Below are 21,692 nucleotides of genomic sequence, written 5' to 3' on the forward strand. Positions count from 1 at the left end.
GGTCTTCTAGCTGGCCTTGGATGAACAGGCTTGATGGGAAGTAGGGTAGCAGGCCCCATGTCCATGGTGTATCGAAGTGCTTGTATCAATACTCATACTTTTCATGAAGTATTCTGTTTGGAGTACCTAAAAGTAAATAAATGTGTATTACTGTCAAGTTACAAAAGATACTAATAGTACACAGGACATTCACCATCCACACAAAACTGTACTGGCACAATGGAAAAACAAAAATATTTTAGTGACTGTGGTAAGGTGTAGTATGTACTAAGTAGCACACCCACAAGAAGACATTCAATAATATCAATTATATCTGTTATGCAATTCATGGGTTATCAGGTCCATTTACACAGGTGTATTAATCAAGCACCATGCAGTCTGCATTCATAATCGAGGTATTTGATTTTTATACACCTGTGGAAAGGACCTGTAGAAACCCATGAATTGACTTTCCCAAACATTGTGCAGTACATAAGAACCTGTATTAGCCTACTAGAAAAAGACTAGAAACTAACTAACACAACAATAAAGTTAGATCACAAACCTTTGCTTCCTAGCATTGATGACCCTAATGTAGGCTAGAAAGCTGTGTAGCCCAACATGAGGATGTGCTCTGGAAGACATACAAAACACTAAGTAAACAGCAAGTAATCAAACAAAAAACATCATTGTAGGCCTACAAAGGCCAATGTAATAATGGCAAGACATAAATTAGACTGAAGTGTAAATACCTGGGCTCTAGTGATAGCAACTTAGCCTAATAGTGCACGGGTGTGTGTTTTGATTCTCCCTGTTTAGACTAGGAACAATACCAGTCCTTAGTTGAGCATAAGATATTGTTGCCAATATTATTATTTGTGGTTTTAGCAGCTTAGGTTAGAAGATTATAGGTTCAACAAGCTAAATCTCTGGGTAGTGTGGTCACAGTTTCTTATGAGTGTAGCTACACCAAGGCACATTAACTGAAGCATTCGTTTGTGTTGAGTCTTCTGCAACAATTAGCTTCAATTGGTCTAATCAATGGAAGTAGCTACACCTGGTGGCGTGGCCTGTAGGCTACGAAAAAAAATAGACCATTCCTCTAATGGATTTTACCAGAGCCCTTCCTATTAGACATTCTCTGATTTTTACACATCGCTAACAGAACACTTTAGTTCGTGCCTGGTGTAGCTTCCTGTAATATAGGCTAGTCTAAGCCCTAGCTTGTGCCCTTTTCATGCATGCTAGCACGTGAAGAATATGAACACACTATTTTTGTAACAGTCGTTAGGTGGAAAAGTTTGTTTGTACAGCCTGTGAGCTGGTGGTCGATCGTCGTGGCATTACAGGTCCAGGTTTGCAGAACATCGATGCAAAACCACTTTCTAACTGTAGGCAGGCACAGTGAGTGTGGTGAAATGATTGGAACACAGAACTAATGTTGCACTATCCACAAGTTTCCTGGGGTGGTTGCTGGGGATCACGTTTGTGCAACATTTGTGGGCAACACTTCCGTGGAATTGTGTGGCCGTACACTGCACCTGATGCCTCAGCTGTGTATTTTGCTGATCAGATGTCAGGCTAATCGATCGATGTATTGTCGGCGTTGTTGCTGAATAATATTATGCCTTTTAAAAGCTGGGGGGAACTGGCGTGTGCCGTTTGAGGATGTACCTACAGCCGCACAAAACTAAATTATTGGGTGAAGAAAGCATGGTTCGTGCCAGAGATGTAGCTACAGTTCTACTGCGAATAGACGGCGGCGGCGAGGCTTAAAGAAATTGGCTGAAAACCTGAACTTAAAACATCCCGAAAAGGATATGTTATGTATGTTCATCATCACTGCGCCCGACTGAAGAAAACCTTTACCCAAAGCTTTATTTGGGTTATGAGAAGCCACCAATGCGGTGTTCATTTTAGGACATCCTCAGACTCAGGTGTCAGACTCAGAAAACACATCTGTCATCTTCAGACCAAACTGCCTCAGCGTCAGAAAAACCAGACTCAGGTGGTCAGACTCAGAAAAACATCTGTCATCTTCAGACAAAACTGCCTCCAGCTTCAGAAAAACCTTTGTCATCCTCAGATAAAACTGCTTCAAAACCAAAGGCCTCAGAAAAACATCTCAAAGGAGTCAGTCTGTCAGAAAAAGTCAGGTCTCAGGTCTCAGAAAAAGTGGAGCTGTCAGCTCCAAAAAGTGGAGTCAGATCTCAGAAAAACGCTGTCAGAAAAAAAGTGGAGTCAGGTCTCAGAAAATCAGCCTCAGAAAAAACGGCTGTCAGAAAAAGTCAGACAAAAAGTCTCAGATGAAAAGTTATCATCACATCATTATTCCCAAACCCCCATAAAGACAAATGTGCTATACCATGATGTAATACCATATAATACCATTATAAACGTTAGCAGTTGTCATTGTCAATGCACAACAATAATAGACAGACATAAAGATACAGTGGGTCCCCGTTAAATTTGGGCCCGGGTTCCTTCATGAATCACGCACCCCATTTTCTCAGCAGAAATGGCACAAACTGCAGTTGACACAAACAACCACAAGGTGTCACAGGTGCCACTACTATTTTTGATGCGACTGACTTACTGCTTCCATGGCCTTGGCGGGGCACGGAAACTTAAATTGATCACGGTAGTTTAAGCTTACACTTGACAAAACATTCTAATATGAAAATGTAGATGCAATTGTTGTAAAATGGTGCAGCTCCTTTAAGAAAGCACCGTGTGCAGGGATGGGAGAGAGAAAGCGAGAAGGGATAGGCCTATGTGTGTTAGAACTTAGCGTGTGGAAAAAGTGCGTGCTGTTGAGACTGGAGCGAGTCATATTCAAAATAATGCAAAAAGCAATTATCCTCATTCATTGCAACCAAAGCATGCCTGCTTCGGCGTTCAAACGAAAAATATATCAAAGCACCTTTTGCGTTTGAATGTAGCACGAAAAAAAATGTTTAAACAGCTGGACAAATGATTTAGCTAATTGATTATATAATCTGTACACCAGCAATTGTTGAACATTTACCTGTACAAGTACATTGACAGTAGCCCAGCCTAACAGCATGTTGTAGGCCTACTGTAGAAATTTCACTTAAATTGCAACCAAGAACACTGCCAACGTTCAAACGACAACGAAAAAGATAATAAAACAACAAGAGGGTTGAGTCTGAATGACACTGAGTTTTTAGACACTGAGTTTTTGTAGTTAAGAAATATTTTTAGATAAAAATAAAAAAATGGTCATTCTTCAATCTCCTTCACTCACTGGCCTATGGAAAAGGCTTAACGTCCCAAAACAGCCATCAATGATCATCAAATTTCTCTCTCACATTGCTCCTCATAACCATCTATAAAAAAGTGTTTTTTTTTTCTTTTTGAGCACATCCGAATCCCAGGACATAACGCACTGGACCCTTATAATAGGCTCGAGAGATATAATTCGAAGGGGCAGATAGGGGCCACTGCACTTAAAACTTAAAAAGATGAAGCTTTCCGAACTTTGAAATTGCGATCAGTGACTGGCATCGGGTGAACGAAGCTTTTTCAAGGTGAACAGGCTATTAAAAAACTATTTGCGCACCTCCATGTCACAGGAGAGACTGGGCTCTCCCTTCTATGAAAAAGACGTTAGGCTACCTGCAAACTGGCCTATGATTTCATTGCTGAGTTTGCGGCAAAGCAAGAAAATGTTTTTTTTCCTGAGTCAGGATATGGCGAGTCAGTGTCATTTATTTGTCCAATGTTAGCCTATAGATACAGACCAGTACATCTTATCAATAGTTTGAATGTCGGTGTGTTTCTGCTCATTGACAAATACCGTTCAGCACAATGATTCATGCCCAATTAATTCCCCCCTTTTCAAGGCATTTCAAGGAAGGAGTCAGAGCATGCAAGCTCCCAAATTGACCCAGTAGCCTAAGGCATCAATAAATTGTTGGGACTGGGGAGGGTCATGCGTTTTTTCTCAATGACTTTGGAGGGTCATAGAAAAAATTCTTGCTGGCGAGGGAGGGTCCGCTTTTTGACTAACGCTCCCAAGACTCCTCCGGTAACCTTAATTAAATAAATAGCGAACAGTCCCTAATTGATTAATAGCCTAGGCCTACACCAGCAATTGTTGAACATTGACCTGTACAGGACATTGACAGTAGCCCAGCCTAACAAGCAAATGTTGCAAAATACATCAAAAGACTCAATTAATCAGAAATAAATCATGTAATCTGCATCGCTTTATTTAACAAACTGCAAGCAACAAGAGCATTGAGTTCGCTGTAAAGGCCAAACCAAGAGCAAAGCCTATCTGTTAAGGCAGTCGATAGGCTATATAACCAGCTGTGTGCCTGGAAAGGCGATAGATGACGGCTCTGGTCATCCCATACCCTCCCCCACTTCCTGTAGCCTACCATTATGAAGGCCTGTAGCCTAAAAACGACTTCGTTGCCGTTTTGTGACTTTAAGCTTTTTCCGTCAAGCCCCCTAAGCAAACACACTTAGCTACTAGCTATATTTCGCTGGAATTGCACCAGAATGCCTACAGAAGCAGAGAACGTGTGCTGCAAGACTTCTCCAGTAATGAGTATAAACTATGGCGTTGATAGCCTACATTGGCAGAGGTTAGCCTACTCAAGTTGTTTTCTGTCATTATGACCCTTAGGAAAAGTACTATAGGAATCTTATAGTATAAGACTACTATAGAAAAACTATAGCAGTTATAGGATATTATAGAGTTATTAGTAGTACTTCTACAGTCTGTCCCAAAATACGTATTCCTATAAGATTACTATAATATTTTGTCCCAACATACTATACGATTCCTATACTACTTTTTCATAAGGGGATTGCTCATGTGGTTAGAAAAATGGGCAACACCAGTACCCCTGTTGTCTGTATGACCCTGTACCCAGGATTAGAACCAGTCTGCCTTAGCATTATAATGTACTCCCTTCAAAATGCACTAAACATTCGACTATGACGACTATGGCCCCCTGTGAGACAGAAGATATGAAAGGTAAGATAAACCTTTAGCCTAAAAGGGACAAAAACTGATGCAACTTCTAAAACGAATATACAAAACAGGTCAATTTTCAATAAATAGCTTTATTATATTTACATACAGCAGTGGTACTCAAAGTGTGGTCCGCAAGCTCTCTCAAGTCACAAGTAGATGTGGTAAAATATAATAGATGAGTTGTTTGCCATATTGAGCCAACTTGTATATGTAAATCAAACAGTTCTGCAACACTTATGTAACCTACAATATGCCAGTTTAAATCATATGACAGCATAAGCAAGGTGCAAAGACAATAAGCAAGGTGGTTTAGTGAGAAGGCCATTGTGTAATATACTGTTGAAGTAGGTCTACTAGTTTGTTTGTTTTTTGCTAGGTGGTCAGTGATCTTTTTTTTTGTTTAAATTATTATTGTTTAAGTGGTCCTTGGTCTGAAAAACACTGACAAATAGTAATATTGCAGTCTATTAAAATAATGCAAACACAAAACAAGAACATCAAACTATGCACAGAATTAACAATGTCCTCTTTTGCCAGACGATGCAGACATCTGGCCTGCAGATCCTTTGTTAGATGGTGCTGGGATTATTTAGGGAAAAAGGTCTGAGTTGTTGTTTTCGGCTTGTGTTGTCCTGGGTATCCGAAGGGACAACACACCAAACACATTTGTTGGCTGTGATGATTCTATTACATTGGTCATTGATTTAGCTGGGCCATAGGTGGAGCCATCAGGTGTTATTGTGGAGATGTCACTTTCATCCTCCTCCTCTTGATCAACCCGAGGTCTTCTAGCTGGCCTTGGATGAACAGGCTTGATGGGAGTAGAGGTAGCAGGCCCCCATGTCCATGGTGTATCCGAAGTGCTTGTATCAATACTCATACTTTTCATGAAGTATTCTGTTTGGGTACCTAAAGTAAATAAATGTGTATTACTGTCAAGTTACAAGATACTAATAGTACACAGGACATTCACCATCTCACACAAAACTGTACTGGCACAATGGAAACAAAAATATTTTAGTGACTGTGGTAAGGTGTAGTATGTACTAAGTAGCACACCCACAAAGAAGACATTCAATAATATCAATTATATCTGTTATGCAATTCATGGGTTATCAGGTCCATTTACACAGGTGTATTAATCAAGCACCATGCAGTCTGCATTCATAATCGAGGTACTTGATTTTATACACCTGTGGAAAGTGACCTGTAGAAACCCATGAATTGACTTTCCCAAACATTGACGAGCACATAAGAACCTGTATTAGCCTACTAGAAAAGACTTCTAGAAACTAACTAACACAACAATAAAAGTTAGATCACAAACCTTTGCTTCTAACGATGATGACCTAATGTAGGCTAGAAAGCTGTGTAGCCCAACATGAGGATGTGCTCTGGAAGACATACAAAACACTAAGTAAACAGCAAGTAATCAAACAAAACATCATTGTAGGCCTACAAAGGCCAATGTAATAATGGCAAGACATAAATTAGACTGAAGTGTAAATACCTGGGCTCTAGTGATAGCAACTTAGCCTAATAGTGCGGGTATTGTGTTTTGATTCTCCCTGTTTAGACTAGAACAATACCAGTCCTTAGTTGAGCATAAGATATTGTTGCCAATATTATTATTTGTGGTTTAACGCTTAGGTTAGAAGATTATAGGTTCAACAAGCTAAATCTCTGGGTAGTGTGGTCATACAGTTTCTTATGAGTGTAGCTACACCAGGACGCGTAACTGAAGCATTCCGTTTGTGTTGAGTCTTCTGCAACAATTAGCTTCCAATTGGTCTAATCAATGGAAGTAGCTACACCTGGCGCGTGGCCTGTAGGCTACGTAAAAAAAAATAGACCATTCCTCTAATGGATTTTACCAGAGCCCTTCCTATTAGACATTCTCTGATTTTACACATCCTTGAACAGAACACTTTAGTTACGTGCCTGGTGTAGCTTCCTGTAATATAGGCTAGTCTAAGCCTAGCTTGTGCCCTTTTCATGCATGCTAACGTGAAGAATATGAACACACTATTTTGTAACAGTCGTTAGGTGGAAAAGTTTGTTTGTACTTACAGCCTGTGAGCTGGTGGTCGATCGTCGTGACGTACAGGTCCAGGTTTTCAGAACATCGATGCAAAACCACTTTCTAACTGTAGGCAGGCACAGTGAGTGTGGTCGAAATGATTGGAACACAGAACTTATGTTGCACTATCCACAAGTTTCCTGGGGTGGTTGCTGGGGAAACGTTTGTGCAGCATTTGTGGGCAACACTTCCGGTGGAATTGTGTGGCCGTACACTGCACCTGATGCCTCAGCTGTGTATTTTGCTGATCAGATGTCAGGCTAATCGCATCGATGTATTGTCGCGTTGTTGCTGAATAATATTATGCCTTTAAAAGCTTCGGGAACAGCGTGTGCCGTTTGAGGATGTACTTACAACCGCACAAAACTAAATTATTGGGTGAAGAAAGCATGGTTCGTGCCAGAGATGTAGCTACAGCTGCCTGCCTTCTACTGCCGAATGACGACGACGACGAGGCTTAAAGAAATTGGCTGAAAACCTGAACTTAAAAAAAAAAACAAAAAGGATATGTTATGTATGTTCATCATCACTGCGCCGACTGAAGAAAACCTTTACCCAAAGCTTTATTTGGGTTATGAGAAGCCACCTGTACGGTGTTCATTTTAGGACATCCTCAGACTCAGGTGTCAGACTCAGAAAAACATCTGTCATCTTCAGACCAAACTGCCTCAGCGTCAGAAAAACCAGACTCAGGTGGTCAGACTCAGAAAAACATCTGTCATCTTCAGACAAAACTGCCTCAGCTTCAGAAAAACCTTTGTCATCCTCAGATAAAACTGCTTCAAACCAAAAGGCCTCAGAAAAACATCTCAAAGGAGTCAGTCTGTCAGAAAAAGTGGAGTCAGGTCTCAGAAAAAACGCTGTCAGAAAAAGTGGAGTCAGGTCTCAGAAAAAACGCTGTCAGAAAAAGTGGAGTCAGATCTCAGAAAAAACGCTGTCAGAAAAAGTGGAGTCAGGTCTCAGAAAATCAGCCTCAGAAAAAACGCTGTCAGAAAAAAGTCAGACAAAAAAGTCTCAGATGAAAAGTTATCATCACATCATTATTCCCAAACCCCCATAAAGACAAATGTGCTATACCATGATGTAATACCATATAATACCATTATAAAACGTTAGCAGTTGTCATTGTCAATGCACAACAATAATAGACAGACATAAAGATACAGTGGGTCCCCGTTAAATTTGGGCCGGGTTCCTTCATGAATCACGCACCCCATTTTCTCAGCAGAAATGGCACAAACTGCAGTTGACACAAACAACCACAAGGTGTCACTTGGGTGCCACTACTATTTTTGATGCGACTGACTTACTGCTTCCATGACGCAGCGGGGGCACGGAAACTTAAATTGATCACGGTAGTTTAAGCTTACACTTGACAAAACATTCTAATATGAAAATGTAGATGCAATTGTTGTAAAATGGTGCAGCTCCTTTAAGAAAGCACCGTGTGCAGGGATGGAGAGAGCGAGAGGGGATAGGCCTATGTGTGTTAGAACTTAGCGTGTGGAAAAAGTACGTGCTGTTGAGACTGGAGCGAGTCATATTCAAAATAATGCAAAAAAGCAATTATCCTCATTCATTGCAACCAAAGCATGCCTGCTTCCCGGACGTTCAAGCGAAAAATATATCAAAGCACCTTTTTGCGTTTGAATGTAGCACTAAAAAAATGTTTAAACAGCTGGACAAATGATTTAGCTAATTGATTATATAATCTGTACACCAGCAATTGTTGAACATTTACCTGTACAAAATACATTGACAGTAGCCCAGCCTAACAGCATGTTGTAGGCCTACTGTAGAAATTTCACTTAAATTGCAACCGCAACACTGCCAACGTTCAAACGACAACGAAAAAGATAATAAAACAACAAGAGGGTTGAGTCTGAATGACACTGAGTTTTTAGACACTGAGTTTTTGTAGTTAAGAAATATTTTCGTATAAAAAAATGGTCATTCTTCAATCTCCTTCACTGACGCCTATGGAAAAGGCTTAACGTCCCAAAACAACGATCAATGATCATCAAATTTCTCTCTCACATTGCTCCTCATAACCATCTATAAAAAGTGTTTTTCTTTTCTTTTTGAGCACATCGAATCCCAGGACATAACGCACTGGACCTTATAATAGGCTCGAGATATAATTCCGAAGGGGGCAGATAGGGGCCACTGCACTTAAAACTTAAAAAGATGAAGCTTTCCGAACTTTGAAATTGCGATCAGTGACTGGCATCGGGTGAACGAAGCTTTTCGAAGGTGAACAGGCTATTAAAAACTATTTGCGCACCTCCATGTCACAGGAGAGACTGGGCTCTCCCTTCTATGAAAAAGACGTTAGGCTACCTGCAAACTGGCCTATGATTTCATTGCTGAGTTTGCGGCAAAGCAAGAAAATGTTTTTTTTTCCTGAGTCAGGATATGGCGAGTCAGTGTCATTTATTTGTCCAATGTTAGCCTATAGATACAGACCAGTACATCTTATCAATAGTTTGAATGTCGTGTGTGTTTCTGCTCATTGACAAATACCGTTCAGCACAATGATTCATGCCCAATATTCCCCTTTTCAAGGCATTTCAAGGAAGGAGTCAGTAGCATGCAAGCTCCCAAATTGACCCAGTAGCCTAAGGCATCAATAAATTGTTGGGACTGGGGAGGGTCATGCGTTTTTTCTCAATGACTTTGGAGGGTCATAGAAAAAATTCTTGCTGGCGAGGGAGGGTCACGTCTTTTTTGACTAACGCTCCCAAGACTCCTCCGGTAGCCCCTTAATTAAATAAATAACGAACAGTCCCTAATTGATTAATAGCCTAGGCCTACACCAGCAATTGTTGAACATTGACCTGTACAGGACATTGACAGTAGCCCAGCCTAACAAGCAAATGTTGCAAAATACATCAAAAGACGCAATTAATCAGAAATAAATCATGTAATCTGCATCGCTTTATTTAACAAACTGCAAGCAACAAGAGCATTGAGTTCGCTGTAAGGCCAAACCCAAGAGCAAAGCCTATCTGTTAAGGCAGTCGATAGGCTATATAACGAGCTGTGTGCCTGAAAGACGATAGATGACGGCTCTGGTCATCCCATACCCTCCCCCACTTCCTGTAGCCTACCATTATGAAGGCCTGTAGCCTAAAAACGACTTCGTTGCCGTTTTGTGACTTTAAGCTTTTTCACGTTAAGCCCCCTCCCCCATCCCCTTCTTTCACAAGCAGTGGGGAGGGGGGCACAAAGTAACACTTTTGGTAGACAAAGGAGGGTTCTCAGCGCTTCTGTCGTTTGGCCACAATCCGTTTGCAACCAGGCCAGGACAGATATTTTTTAGAGGAGAGCTGCGGTGCAGCTCAGATGTCTTCTGAATTTTCTTTATTCTTCAGGAAAAGGTGCAGAACATTATTAAACTTTGACTAACATTTCGATGTGTCGATGTTTTTGACTAACGAACATCGTAAACGCGTTAGTCAAAGTTTAATAATGTTCTGCACCTTTACTAAAGAATAAAGAAAATTAAGAAGACATCTGAGCTGCACCGGGCCTCTCTTCTCTCTAACACTTTTGGCTTTGGCTAAATATTTCTAAAATCATTTGAGTTTCACTAGTCACATGTTTTAACAAGCAACACTTGTTATTGAACTAATAACAGGCGGTGTCGAAAATTTACTTTATTTTCCATAATGGAGAAATAACATATGCAGAGTCTAACCAAGGTCAATCTTGCCAAAAAAGCCCTCAAACCTGAAAACACATGAGGCAAAAGTGCAAAACATCACAAAACTAACTAAACTAATACGCAGCATATTTTTGTATTGCAATCATTGTAGCCTACAGTTGTAACAGCGTAACAGTCGTTTTACTCCCCGGATCGCTCATTATAAAGAATGTTTACGCGTGTCCCAAAAACAGCTATCAATTAATCACCAAACGTCTTATAAACAAGTCTTGCCAAGAGCAACACCTTGCAAAAAATGATAACAATAGGCCTAGGCCTTTATATGGCTCTGCTCCTGCCTAGATTCGAACTCAGAACTACCTAAAAGTTGCAGACCTGTTCTGGAAATACGTAACCCACTCGACCGTCAGACAACGCTATCTGCTTCGAGTAGGCCTATTGGGCAGGACTGTAGCCTACACTGGTTGCTGTGGCACAGTCTTGAGTGACCGAATTCGTTTTCCTTTGTCATATGAATGCTGTCATTTTGTTAACATTACTGTTAAGGAGATGCTGTAGGCAAAGTCTATATTTCAACCTCGTTAGTGTAGTAAAAAAAATCAGAACTATTCACAAGGTTTCTGGGCAGCATATTTATGTTCTGTTAGCAAGTTTAACTTCTCATGACTACCGACAAAGTAGCCTACTGCCAGCTGACCCTAAGCTCTCATTTTAAAACATTACTGAGAGACAGACACTGTACAATCAAGAAATCTTGCCACTGAATCCAAAACTATGTTTAACATTATGTACAAGGCTTAGGCAACAGTGGACTAGCATGTTGCAGGGGCTGCTAAAAACACAGAGAAACGCACTGAAAATCTTCGCCAATCACAGCCCTTGCTGTCAATGCGCCGTCTGGTTCGACCGTGGAACTCCACAGCGGACTATGCTGCCCCCAAGCGGCTGCAGTTGTACTTACATTTCACCATTCACCATGATCGTGAATGAAGTGTCAATTTTTAACTGGGACCCACTGTAGACAAGACCTGTTTAGTTCAAAAGCTCATTTGCCACGGCAAGGCACAGATCAGGAGTGAGATGACGAGACAAGACAAGAGACAATGTTAGTATTTGTTTTCTTTTTGTTGTTTTTGTTGATGTTTTTTTTTCTTAGCTGACAAAGACACACACATCACAAGGGCATGAACACACAAAAAGGAACACATAGTGTATGTCCTAAATGATCAGGGAAATAGATAGCAAATCAACAGTGTAAATCATTACTAATAAATGGCTGACATTGTTTTTTTTTATGTAGCAGGCCTTTTGCTGTAGAGATAATGACTCCCTATCCATACAGGGCCGGCATTCCCATCATCTTGTGATAGACTATGCATGACCTAATGTGTGTGTGTGTGTGGGAGAGGGAGAGGAAGAGAGCGTGTCACCACCTCCACCATGCGAAAGCAGCATGGCCAGATCTGCCTCAAGGCCGAAAGTGGAGAGAAGCGAGCTTCGGACTAGGCCTACTGTCATTCTCATTGCGACTCCCCACACTGCCACTACGTTCCCCCCGAACTGTCCTATGAGCACTTCGACCTCGTCTAACATACCCAGTGGCATTAGACAAAGGCTCCACCACGTTACTGTCGCCACGATTGTGGAGAGGCACAAGACAGAAGCTAGCGCTATGGACATTAGGCTACCTCCAGCCTCGTTCGCCACACCCTGCTAACTTCCCGATGAACACTCCGAACCCGTGAAACATTATTCCCACCAGTGACATTGGGCAAACATTTCAACGTTTGTGCTTGGTGTAAGCTAAACTATGGAGTAAACTCTCACTTTGTCCAGCTGCATCATTGCAAGGTAGGGACGCATCTGAAGCCTCACTAAACGAATCACCGTCATTTCCTGAAGGCAGATATTCCCCTTCAGAATCAGGGTCCGCGAATAGAAGACCCAACACTTCATTTCAGGTAAACTTTTTTGATGCCATTAGACGATAATCTAATGCAAATACTCGCTGACGTTGACAATATCGCTCTGACAAAGTGGCTCACACCCACACTAGCTCCGGTATTGCACGCACTGATTCAATGCGCTGTAGCTCAAAAGTTTTGTTTAAACCATGACCTTTTTCGGACTCGGGGATGACGTATGACATCTAGTGGAGTGGATGTCGAACGAAATATGACACCCTATTTGACTAAATCGGCCGTTTTATTCAGTACCGCATCTTGTCGAGTAAACTCGACAGTGGCGCCTAGAGGGTTAAGACATTACAATATATTTATTACACAAAACAGAAATAAAACATGACATATGCAATATGCACTTTTGACAGAACTGACAGATTATGTAACCTGCTAACTACTGCAATGTTTTTTTTTTTTTTTTACTCGTTACAGATAGCTTGCCTATAGGAGCTTTGTCAGTTGGTGTTGGGGATTCCTTGGATACAGAATAAGGGTCGTCATCCCGTCATGCGTGGTCCTGCGTGTTCGTCGGGAGTTTCCTGACAGCCAAGGACAATACGTGGGCTTCAAACTGCCTCCCCTGGATTGAAGCGAGACACATAGTTGGCGATCACCTCCTCCTTCTCTGGGTGCTCAAACTCTGAGGACAGGTCCGGAGGAATGCTTATTTTTAGGAGTTCCTCCCTGTATGCTTCTTGGTCCACAAAGACCTCGCCCATGATGAAGCCCATCAAGTCTTCCACATACCCTGTGCAATATTTCACACTTCGTAACTATGTACATAGTTTGTAAAGTATTTCATTGTACATTTATTTATTGTTTTGTTCATTGTAAAAGACACCATAGTGCAATAGCATGCAACATGAACAGATCTTTTATTGTTGATAAATAAAAAAAATATGTAACTTACGGAATGTTGTCTCGGTTTTGATGGGTTTCACCCTGCACTCTCCCTTCCTGTACTTTGGGAAATGCATCCTGTATAGTGTCCCCAGAGGATGAGGTGGCCTGGTCTCGTGCAGCATCCTCATTGTAATGCAGAGCAGCCAGGTAGAGTCTTAAAGAGAGAACCACCGCAGTAAAGAGAAAACCAAACATGAAAATAATGGCATGCACATAATATGCACGTTTACTTTGAGCTAAAAACTGAGGCTACAACTTCTTGCACTGTCAGTACTATATCTCGCTTTATTTACAACAGCAAACATTAGCCTAGACTAAGAGCTTACTGGCCACCTTCATTGTAGATAACATGACCATATCTAACTCCTCATCAGTAAGGACAAAACGACTACAAATTGTGACAAACCCTTGCAGCTTAAATGAAATAGAGCTATAGGGGAAATGTGCAAACACTGGATAACGTTATAAAGTGAGGCTACAAGCTAACATTAGCTTATACTAAGGGCTTTTAGCTGTTGGTCGCCTCAATTGTGGATAACATGGCAATATTTAATGGAGGTCTAGCGTCTAGACAACATTTTAACAATCATTACTTTCAGATATTATTGACTGGGATTGTCAAATATGACTCGATCGTCTGTGTGCTGCATTTGCAATTTGGAATGGAGAAAATGCTCACTCCAAGCAGATGCAGGGCTAACGTTAGCCGTAATGTTTGCGTTAGCTTGTGCTAAATGACAAAACACGAACAACCTAACGTTAGTTCATGCGTAACTGCGATAGGAACACAAAAGTCATTATTTGAAAGTACTTACATGTCTCTCATCTTGTGACTTACCACGGACAGTAGGTACAGATCCCTCTGTCAAACAAAGTTTGATGTCTAATCCCTCAGTGTAACGTTACTGTCCTAGGTTTTCAAAGCAGTCTGCCTTGAAGTGGTTCCACACACAAGATTTTTGCCGACTGTTGCTGGAACATGGCCATCGAAAATGAAAAGGAGCCACTCGGTTCTTCTGTTCTCTTTGGCTGGGAGAAAGTGCAAGGATTTGTGTTGTTCTGTGCAGCCAACAACACAACACTTCATGTGTGTCTTGCTTGTAGCCATTGCGCTCTGTGTCCGTGCTTGTTAAACCAGCAAACTAATGTGGTGGATCTTCAACTAATCGAGTGGGTGGGGCTATGTGGGGGTTGAGAGGTGAGGGGTGGCGCCAGGGTGGTTCTATGCAAATTCCCTTATTTTGACGTCAGTATAAGGGAGCCAGAAAATGGCTCATAGAAGCCTATGATTCCTGACACCAAAATCGTTCAACTGACTCACAGAAAACGGATGGATGGCTTTTTTTCGCACTTGGAGTGTTATTAGGAGCTGTAGAGACCCAAATGGAGGTACAAAAGGATGCAAAAAGTGAAATTTGCATAAAATGTCCCCTTTAATGTGTATGGTTTTAATGACAAACACGACCGACATGCCTTTTTAGAAGAGCTGCAGCCCCACATGCTAGGGAGGGCTCCCCTAGTTGTCGGAGGGGATTTTAATTGTGTTTTAAGCAAACAAGATAGGAAGAATGCTGGGGAGGATTTTAAGGTAGATAAAACATCTGTACTTTTAAAGAATATAGTTAGGGATTTTAATTTAGTCGACTGTTACAGAAAAGTGCATCCACGGGAGGAGGGCTTCACCTGGCACAGTGGTGACGGCACTCGAGCCTCCCGTATCGACTATGTTTTAACAAGAGATTGCCCGCCCACGGATGCTACATTGACCCCTATGTTCTTTTCCGATCACTGCATGCTCTCCTGCACCCTTTCACTCCCCACAGGTGTGACGGTAGGTGGAGGGCTGTGGAGGCTGAACTGCTCCCTGTTACAAGACGAGGAGATAGTTAGAGAATACAGGGAGCAGTTCAGCCTCTGGCAGACCCTCCAGGACTTGTACGATTCACAAGCACACTGGTGGGAAATGGTGAAGGGTAGGACCAAGACTTTTTTTAAGACTAAAGGTAAAAAGATAAAAGAGAGAGAGAGAGGAGGTGCATGTTGGGGCTGCAAAAGAGACTACAGAGGTATTTTAACCTTTTAAACATGGGTTTTGATTTTAATGAAGAAATCAAACAGGTAAGAAAAGAAATGTCAGTCTTAGCCGAAATTAAAAGTAAAGGAACAATTTTAAGAAGCAAAGAAAGAGAAATAGAAGAAGGGGGAAAATGTACAAGGTATTTTTTTAAGAAAATAATTTCTAGAGGGGGTGGGATAATGAAATTAAAAGAAGAAGGGAGGGAAGAAACCTGCATAGAGGGAATTTTAAAAATGATAGAACAATTTTATGGGGACCTCTATGCAGAAAAAAATTTACATTTAGAAACAATGGAAGAGGTTTTACAGTTCTCAAGTTCAACAGTTTTAAATCAGAAGTTTTTAACGGAAGATTTTACATTGGTTGAAATTTTAAAATGTCTTAAAGGTTTTAAAACAGGAAAGTGCCCGAGAGGACGGAGGCGAGTCCCCGAATCTCATTGGGAATTTTATGTTACCTCAAACACTTTATGACAAATTTTAGCCAATGACATGTTGACTGTTTTAAAGAATTTGACGAACTAACGGACCGACTGAACACAATCCAGACAGCAGGTTTAGGATAGGGATAGTTTCATATACTACAGCAAACTTTTATTTTTTCTCAAAAAAGGTGACAGGACCTGTAGTGTCACGCCTTAAAGGTTTTAAAACGAGGAAAGTGCCGGAGAGGGGCCGGACTCCCGTGGAATTTATGTTGCAACTTTTATGACATTTTAGCCAATGACATGTTGACTGTTTTTAAAGGAATTTGTGAACTTCGACCGACTTCCAGACAGCTTTAGGATAGGGATAGTTTCTTTACTTTACAAAAAAGGTGACAGGACTGACGCTTGAAACTGGAGACCAATTACCCTTTTAAATCTTGATTGTAGCAAACTTTTAGCAGACTTTTAGCATTACATGTAGAGCTGTTTTAGGGCGTGATCCACCGGATCAAGTCTGTGCGATACCTGGAAGGAGGATCACGGACAATTTAGTGCTGAGTCGAGCGCCATATTAAGGCTTTTAGTACTAAATTTAGACTTTGAGAAATCGTTTTACGATCGGGTCTCGCACCAGTACCTTTTAAAGGTACTGCAAAAATGGGGTTTTCAGGAGGTTTTAAAAGTGGGTGGGCTTTCTGTATCGATATACAGCAGAATTTGTGTAAATGGGCACCCACAACCGTCGCTTAGTGTAATAGCTCTGGCGTCCGCCAGAAATTGTCGTTATCCCCCCTGTTAGATTCGCGTGCATCGGGCGCTGAAAGCACAGATCTTGAGAAGGGACAAATGGATTAAAGGACTTGACTTGCCAGGTGGACTGACGCGACATAATGCTCTTTAGACGGCGGTGACCGCACATTAAATGACATTTTATCGGTTAAAGAGCACTCGGCTTGACTGGCTGAGCGGAAGGGCCTCGGGAGCCAAGCTCAACAGGAGCAAGTCGAGGGCCCAGCTCTTAGCCGTGGGGTGGCGTAAAGACCAGATCTGGCAGTAGATTTTTAAACAGGCCGGACATGAAGATTTTAGGTATTAAATTTGACAACGAGGGTGGTGGATGGGGCAACTGGACTGACGCGCTAGGGAAAGTCAGGCAACGACTGGGGTTCTGGGGACTTCGACAGATGACTTTTGAAGGCAAAGTTTTAATTTTTAAAGCTGTGATTTTACCCTTGCTTTTATTGTTGTGTTCTGTTTTAGTCCCCAAGACACTTTCTTTTAGGTGTGGAGAGAGCAGTGTTTTACTTCATGTGGGGATCTAAGTGGGAGAGACTCAAGAGGGAGACGATGAAGAAAATACATGAAAATGGAGGAAAGGGCCTCCCAGACCCCCACCTGTTTTTAGGAGCCCATTTCACCGCCCTCCACATGAATCTGTGACGACCCCCTCCGGAGACAACCATGGCAGCCCTAGCCCGGTTCTGGATAGAAGTGCATTACCTGAAAAGTTGAACATTTAAAACAGTCTTAAACGTCAGTTGCTTTAACCTGCCCCCACAAAAATGTTTTCATCAAAAAGTTTTTAATTAAATTTGACTTAGAGGGGCAGGATGTCAATATTTTAACCAAAGCCAAATCTCTTGTCTCTCTTGTGCAGGACCGGGAAGCAGTGAGCCCCGTTCCTGGCCTCACACTTAGTGAGGCCCAACAGGCTTGGAGGAACGCTGCCCACCCCACCCTCCAGAACAAGCTAAACGATCTGGCGTGGATGGCGCTCCATGAGGTCCTCCCGGTCAGAGCCGCAATGCACTCCCGGGGCATGGGGAGAATCAACACCTGCCCGGCCCAGGATGTGGCCAACCTGAGACCGCGGCGGTACTTTGCTCTGGGAGTGCAGCGTGGCGAGGGACCTGTGGGCCGATACCGGCCCCCTGCAATGCCCGAGCCTGCCAGCAGGGGAGGTCCAGCTGAGCTACCAGCTAGCGGTCAGCGGGGTGGGCCAGGGCGCCAACACCATCCCAGCCGCAGACTTCGCCGCGCTCTGGCTCACCCTCAACAGCGTCAAAGCCGCAGTGTGGACCTCCCGCAACCTGCTGGTGGGGAAGAAAAAAACAGGAGGCGCTGCACGTCGCCATTCGGAGGAGAGGGCCGGGTTCACACGCAGGAGGGTCCCGACCCCCACGGCTGCTGGCTCCCGCCGACGCACCCCCACTACCACCATCACGGGACGGAGCAGCGGGCTGGGAGAAAGTGCAACATCCTTTTACATAAACATGGACTTTTAAACACACACATGGACTTTGCACACACAGACACAATTTTAAAACAAAAATGGCTTTTATGAACATATGATTTTATGCTTGTAAAAATGTGCTGTGGAAAAAGAAAATGTAAAGTGCCTATGAAGATGTGAAATGTGGAAAAAAGGAAGTCATGTGATGAAAAGATGTTGAAACTGTGAAAGAAAAGTCAAAATGCACCAAAAAGAGTCCATGAAATGTGAAAAAAAACAAAACAAATGTAATATAATGCAATGATATATATGTTTTTGGTGACAATAAAAGTTTTCCAAAGGAAAAGGAAAAATCTGGAGAAGGCGAGCGTCTGACGCGTCTTAGGAATTCTGTAAGGGTGGAATTGGTCGGTGGTGCTTCGGCGGAGGAGCGGCAGCGCTTTGGTCGGGATTTCTTTGTGGAGTCCATCCTGAAGGGCGTCTTTGGATTGGAGCCGGTGGGGGTCTTCTGTCTACAGGACTGCCCCAGCCAGGGATTTATGGACTTATCGTTCAACGATCTTCGTTCCTGTTCGGATTTCGTTAGGAGATGGGGGACGGTGGAGGATCGCTCGCTCCTGGAGCCCTTAAAGATGACTCTACCTCCAGGAGTTCGTGCCGTTGGAGATTCATGTCTACAACCCCTTCGTCCCGGATTCGTTGGCCTGATCCTGGGAGGCGGTCCTCGTGGCAGACGGGCGTGGAGGCACGTGGATCCGGATCGGCCCGATCTGGACCGGCGGCGGCGTGCCTCGGCTGTCCTGAAGAAGGGGACCCGGGGAAGCCTGGAGGCTTTGGCACCCCGGGTCCTTCTCCATTGGGCCGGATCGGGGTTTTTGACCTACCCCTGGTCAGCCCTGTACTGCAGGGCGTGTGGTTTAGCTCCCTGCTCTCTCGCGGGCGCGGTGGGGCACCTTTTTCGTGGGTGCCCGAAGAGGGGAGAGTCTTCCTACGCAGAGGTGCTCCAGTTGGGGGACAGCCAGCGTCCGTCGACATCGTCGACGGTGGAAGAGGTGGCCGACGCGGAGCTGGCTGGCATTTCGACGCCGTTTCAGGAGCAGCAGGCTGGGGCTCTGAGTGATTCCCAGCTTGTTGCGGAGCTGGCACATGGCGAGGAAGATCTAGCCAGGGGAGCTAGCGACAGTTTGCTAGTTCCTGCGGCTGTGGCTGGCCAGCTCCCTACAGAGGTCGGGAGTGGTACTACACCGGCCATTGGTGTGTCTAGAGGGGTTCCCTCTGGTGGTCTGGAGGCGGTGGTGCGGGGATCGTGGAAGGGCTCTTGCTCTCAGGTGTACTTGCTGCACGGCCTGGATTTTTCCGGGGAGTCGACTGACACGTCGGAGCCGATGGAGGGTCCTGGCGTGCTGCGGTCTGGCAAGAGGGGCCACGCGCGGTCGGAGGATGAGGCGAGTGGACCACGGTAGGTGGTGGCGCGGCCGGCTCCTTCCTCCCTGGGTGTGGTCGTGAGTTGCCCGGGGGCGGAGGCTGCGGCAGTGGCATCGCCCGCGGAGATGGATCGTCTGCTGCGGGACGATGGGGCAGCGGGGTCGGTGAACCTGATGGTGGGGGGGTCTTCTTCGCCCTCCAAGGGTGTGGACTTCCTGTCTGAGGAGCCCCTTAGTTGGGTGGAGAAGACCTCATCGGACGGGGGGTCGACGCCAGAGCACGTGGGTCCTTCGCGGGAAGAGGACGATAGTCGGTCGCAAGTCTACCCTGCGGAGGGGGTGACGACTTCCAACCACTTCGAGGCCCTGCAGGACGATTCCGGTGGGGCGGGAGGTGCAGGTCAGTCTGATGGGTCTTGACTGTGTGTTTATGCTTGGGTGGACTCTTGTGTGTTGGGTGGCTTGGAAGTGTTGGGTGGGGGTGGGTATGTGGGGTTTGGGTTTGTTGTGTGGGTTGGGTGCTTGTGTGTGTGGGTGACTGTGTATATTTCTTAGTGGGTGGGATGAGTGGGTTCAGGGTTGAGGGGCCTGCGGATGCCTGTCCGGCGCAGGGCTTTTTTACGTCTGTGCGGGATTGGGATTTTGATGTTTTGTTTTTACAAGAGGTGCATGTGGGTCGTGGGGTGGATGACTTACGCCTCCAGCGGGAGTGGGTCCGGGGGCCCTCTGTGTGGGGGGCTGGGCATGTCTTTGCCGATGGCGTGGGCATTCTTTTTCGGGGGTGGGCTTTTGTCTTAGGGGCTGTGTGGGTGGTGGTGCCGGGTAGGGTTTTATATGTGGATGTTTGCTGGAGGGGGATTGATTTACGTTTGATTAATGTGTATGCTCCGAGCGTCCGGGGTGAGAGGCAGGGTTTTCTGGAGCCCCTGATGTTTACGAACCGGGTGGTCATTCTGGGGGGGGATTTCAACGTTGACTTAGGGAAGTCTCCTAATTGCGATCTGGGGCGGTTGGTTGCTGGGTTGGCTTTGAGAGATGTGCTGGGGCGGCGGCTGGCAGGCCCCCGGTGGCGACCTGGTCAAACTCCAGGGGTGTGTCTTCGTGCCTTGATTACCTGTTCCTGCCAAAGACGGTAGTGGTGGAGTCGGTGGTGGTCCAGCCTGTTTGGCTGTCTGACCACTGCCTTATTGGGGCCCGGGTGGTGTTGGGGGAGGGCAGGAGGGAGCCGGGGCAGTGGCGGCTGAACGTCTCCCTTTTGGAGGACCCCGACTTCTGTGCCGCGGTTCGCAGATTGTACCCTGGGTGCGGCCTCTCTTTGGTTCTTGGGGTGAGTGGTGGGAAGGGGTTAAGGTGCGTCTTGCCACCTTTTGTAAGTGGTGGGGGAGGGATCGGGCGGCCCGCAGACAGGAGGCCGTTGCCTCGTGGTCTGCTGAGCTCTGGCACTTGTGGCGGAGTGGGGCAGGTCGGTCGGGGCAGGGGGTGGAGCGGGCGGTAGTTCTGCAGGGGCTCCTTAGGGAGCACTTTCCTCGTGTCGGCTGGGATTCGGGCCGATGAGTCGCCGTCTAAGGCTTTCTTTGCGGCGGCTCGTCATCGGCAGCAGCAGAGTAGCCTAGATGAATTACGGGGGCCGGCTGGGCCGTTGACGGACCCAGTGGAGGTGCTGGATGGGGCGAGGGCCTTTTATGACGGGCTGTTCCGGGGCCGGGCATCAGATGTGGGGGAGGCGGGAGGGTTCCTCGCCTCCCTCTCGGCGCCCTTGTCGGGGGAGGAGTGTGGCCGGTTGGAGGGCCGCTTGTCGTTGGAGGAGACCAGGGTAGCTATGGCTTCTCTTATGGGTGGGAGTGCACCTGGTAAGAAGCACCTGTAGAAGTTTATAAGACCTTTTGGCCCCTGGTGGGCATGGACCTCTTGGAGGTGTTTGAGGAGGGGT

The 21,692-nt window shown here is 44.9% G+C and overlaps 1 pseudogene; it reads left to right on the top strand.

The window, feature by feature from the left end:
- LOC125306547 overlaps window positions 1–20,182 on the top strand; it is a 48,608-nt pseudogene extending 28,426 nt beyond the window's left edge.
- Window positions 20,183–21,692: the final 1,510 nt, after the last annotated feature.

This window comes from Alosa alosa, chromosome 1 (genome assembly GCF_017589495.1).
Source record: "Alosa alosa isolate M-15738 ecotype Scorff River chromosome 1, AALO_Geno_1.1, whole genome shotgun sequence".
In the NCBI taxonomy this organism is placed as follows: Eukaryota; Metazoa; Chordata; class Actinopteri; order Clupeiformes; family Clupeidae; genus Alosa; species Alosa alosa.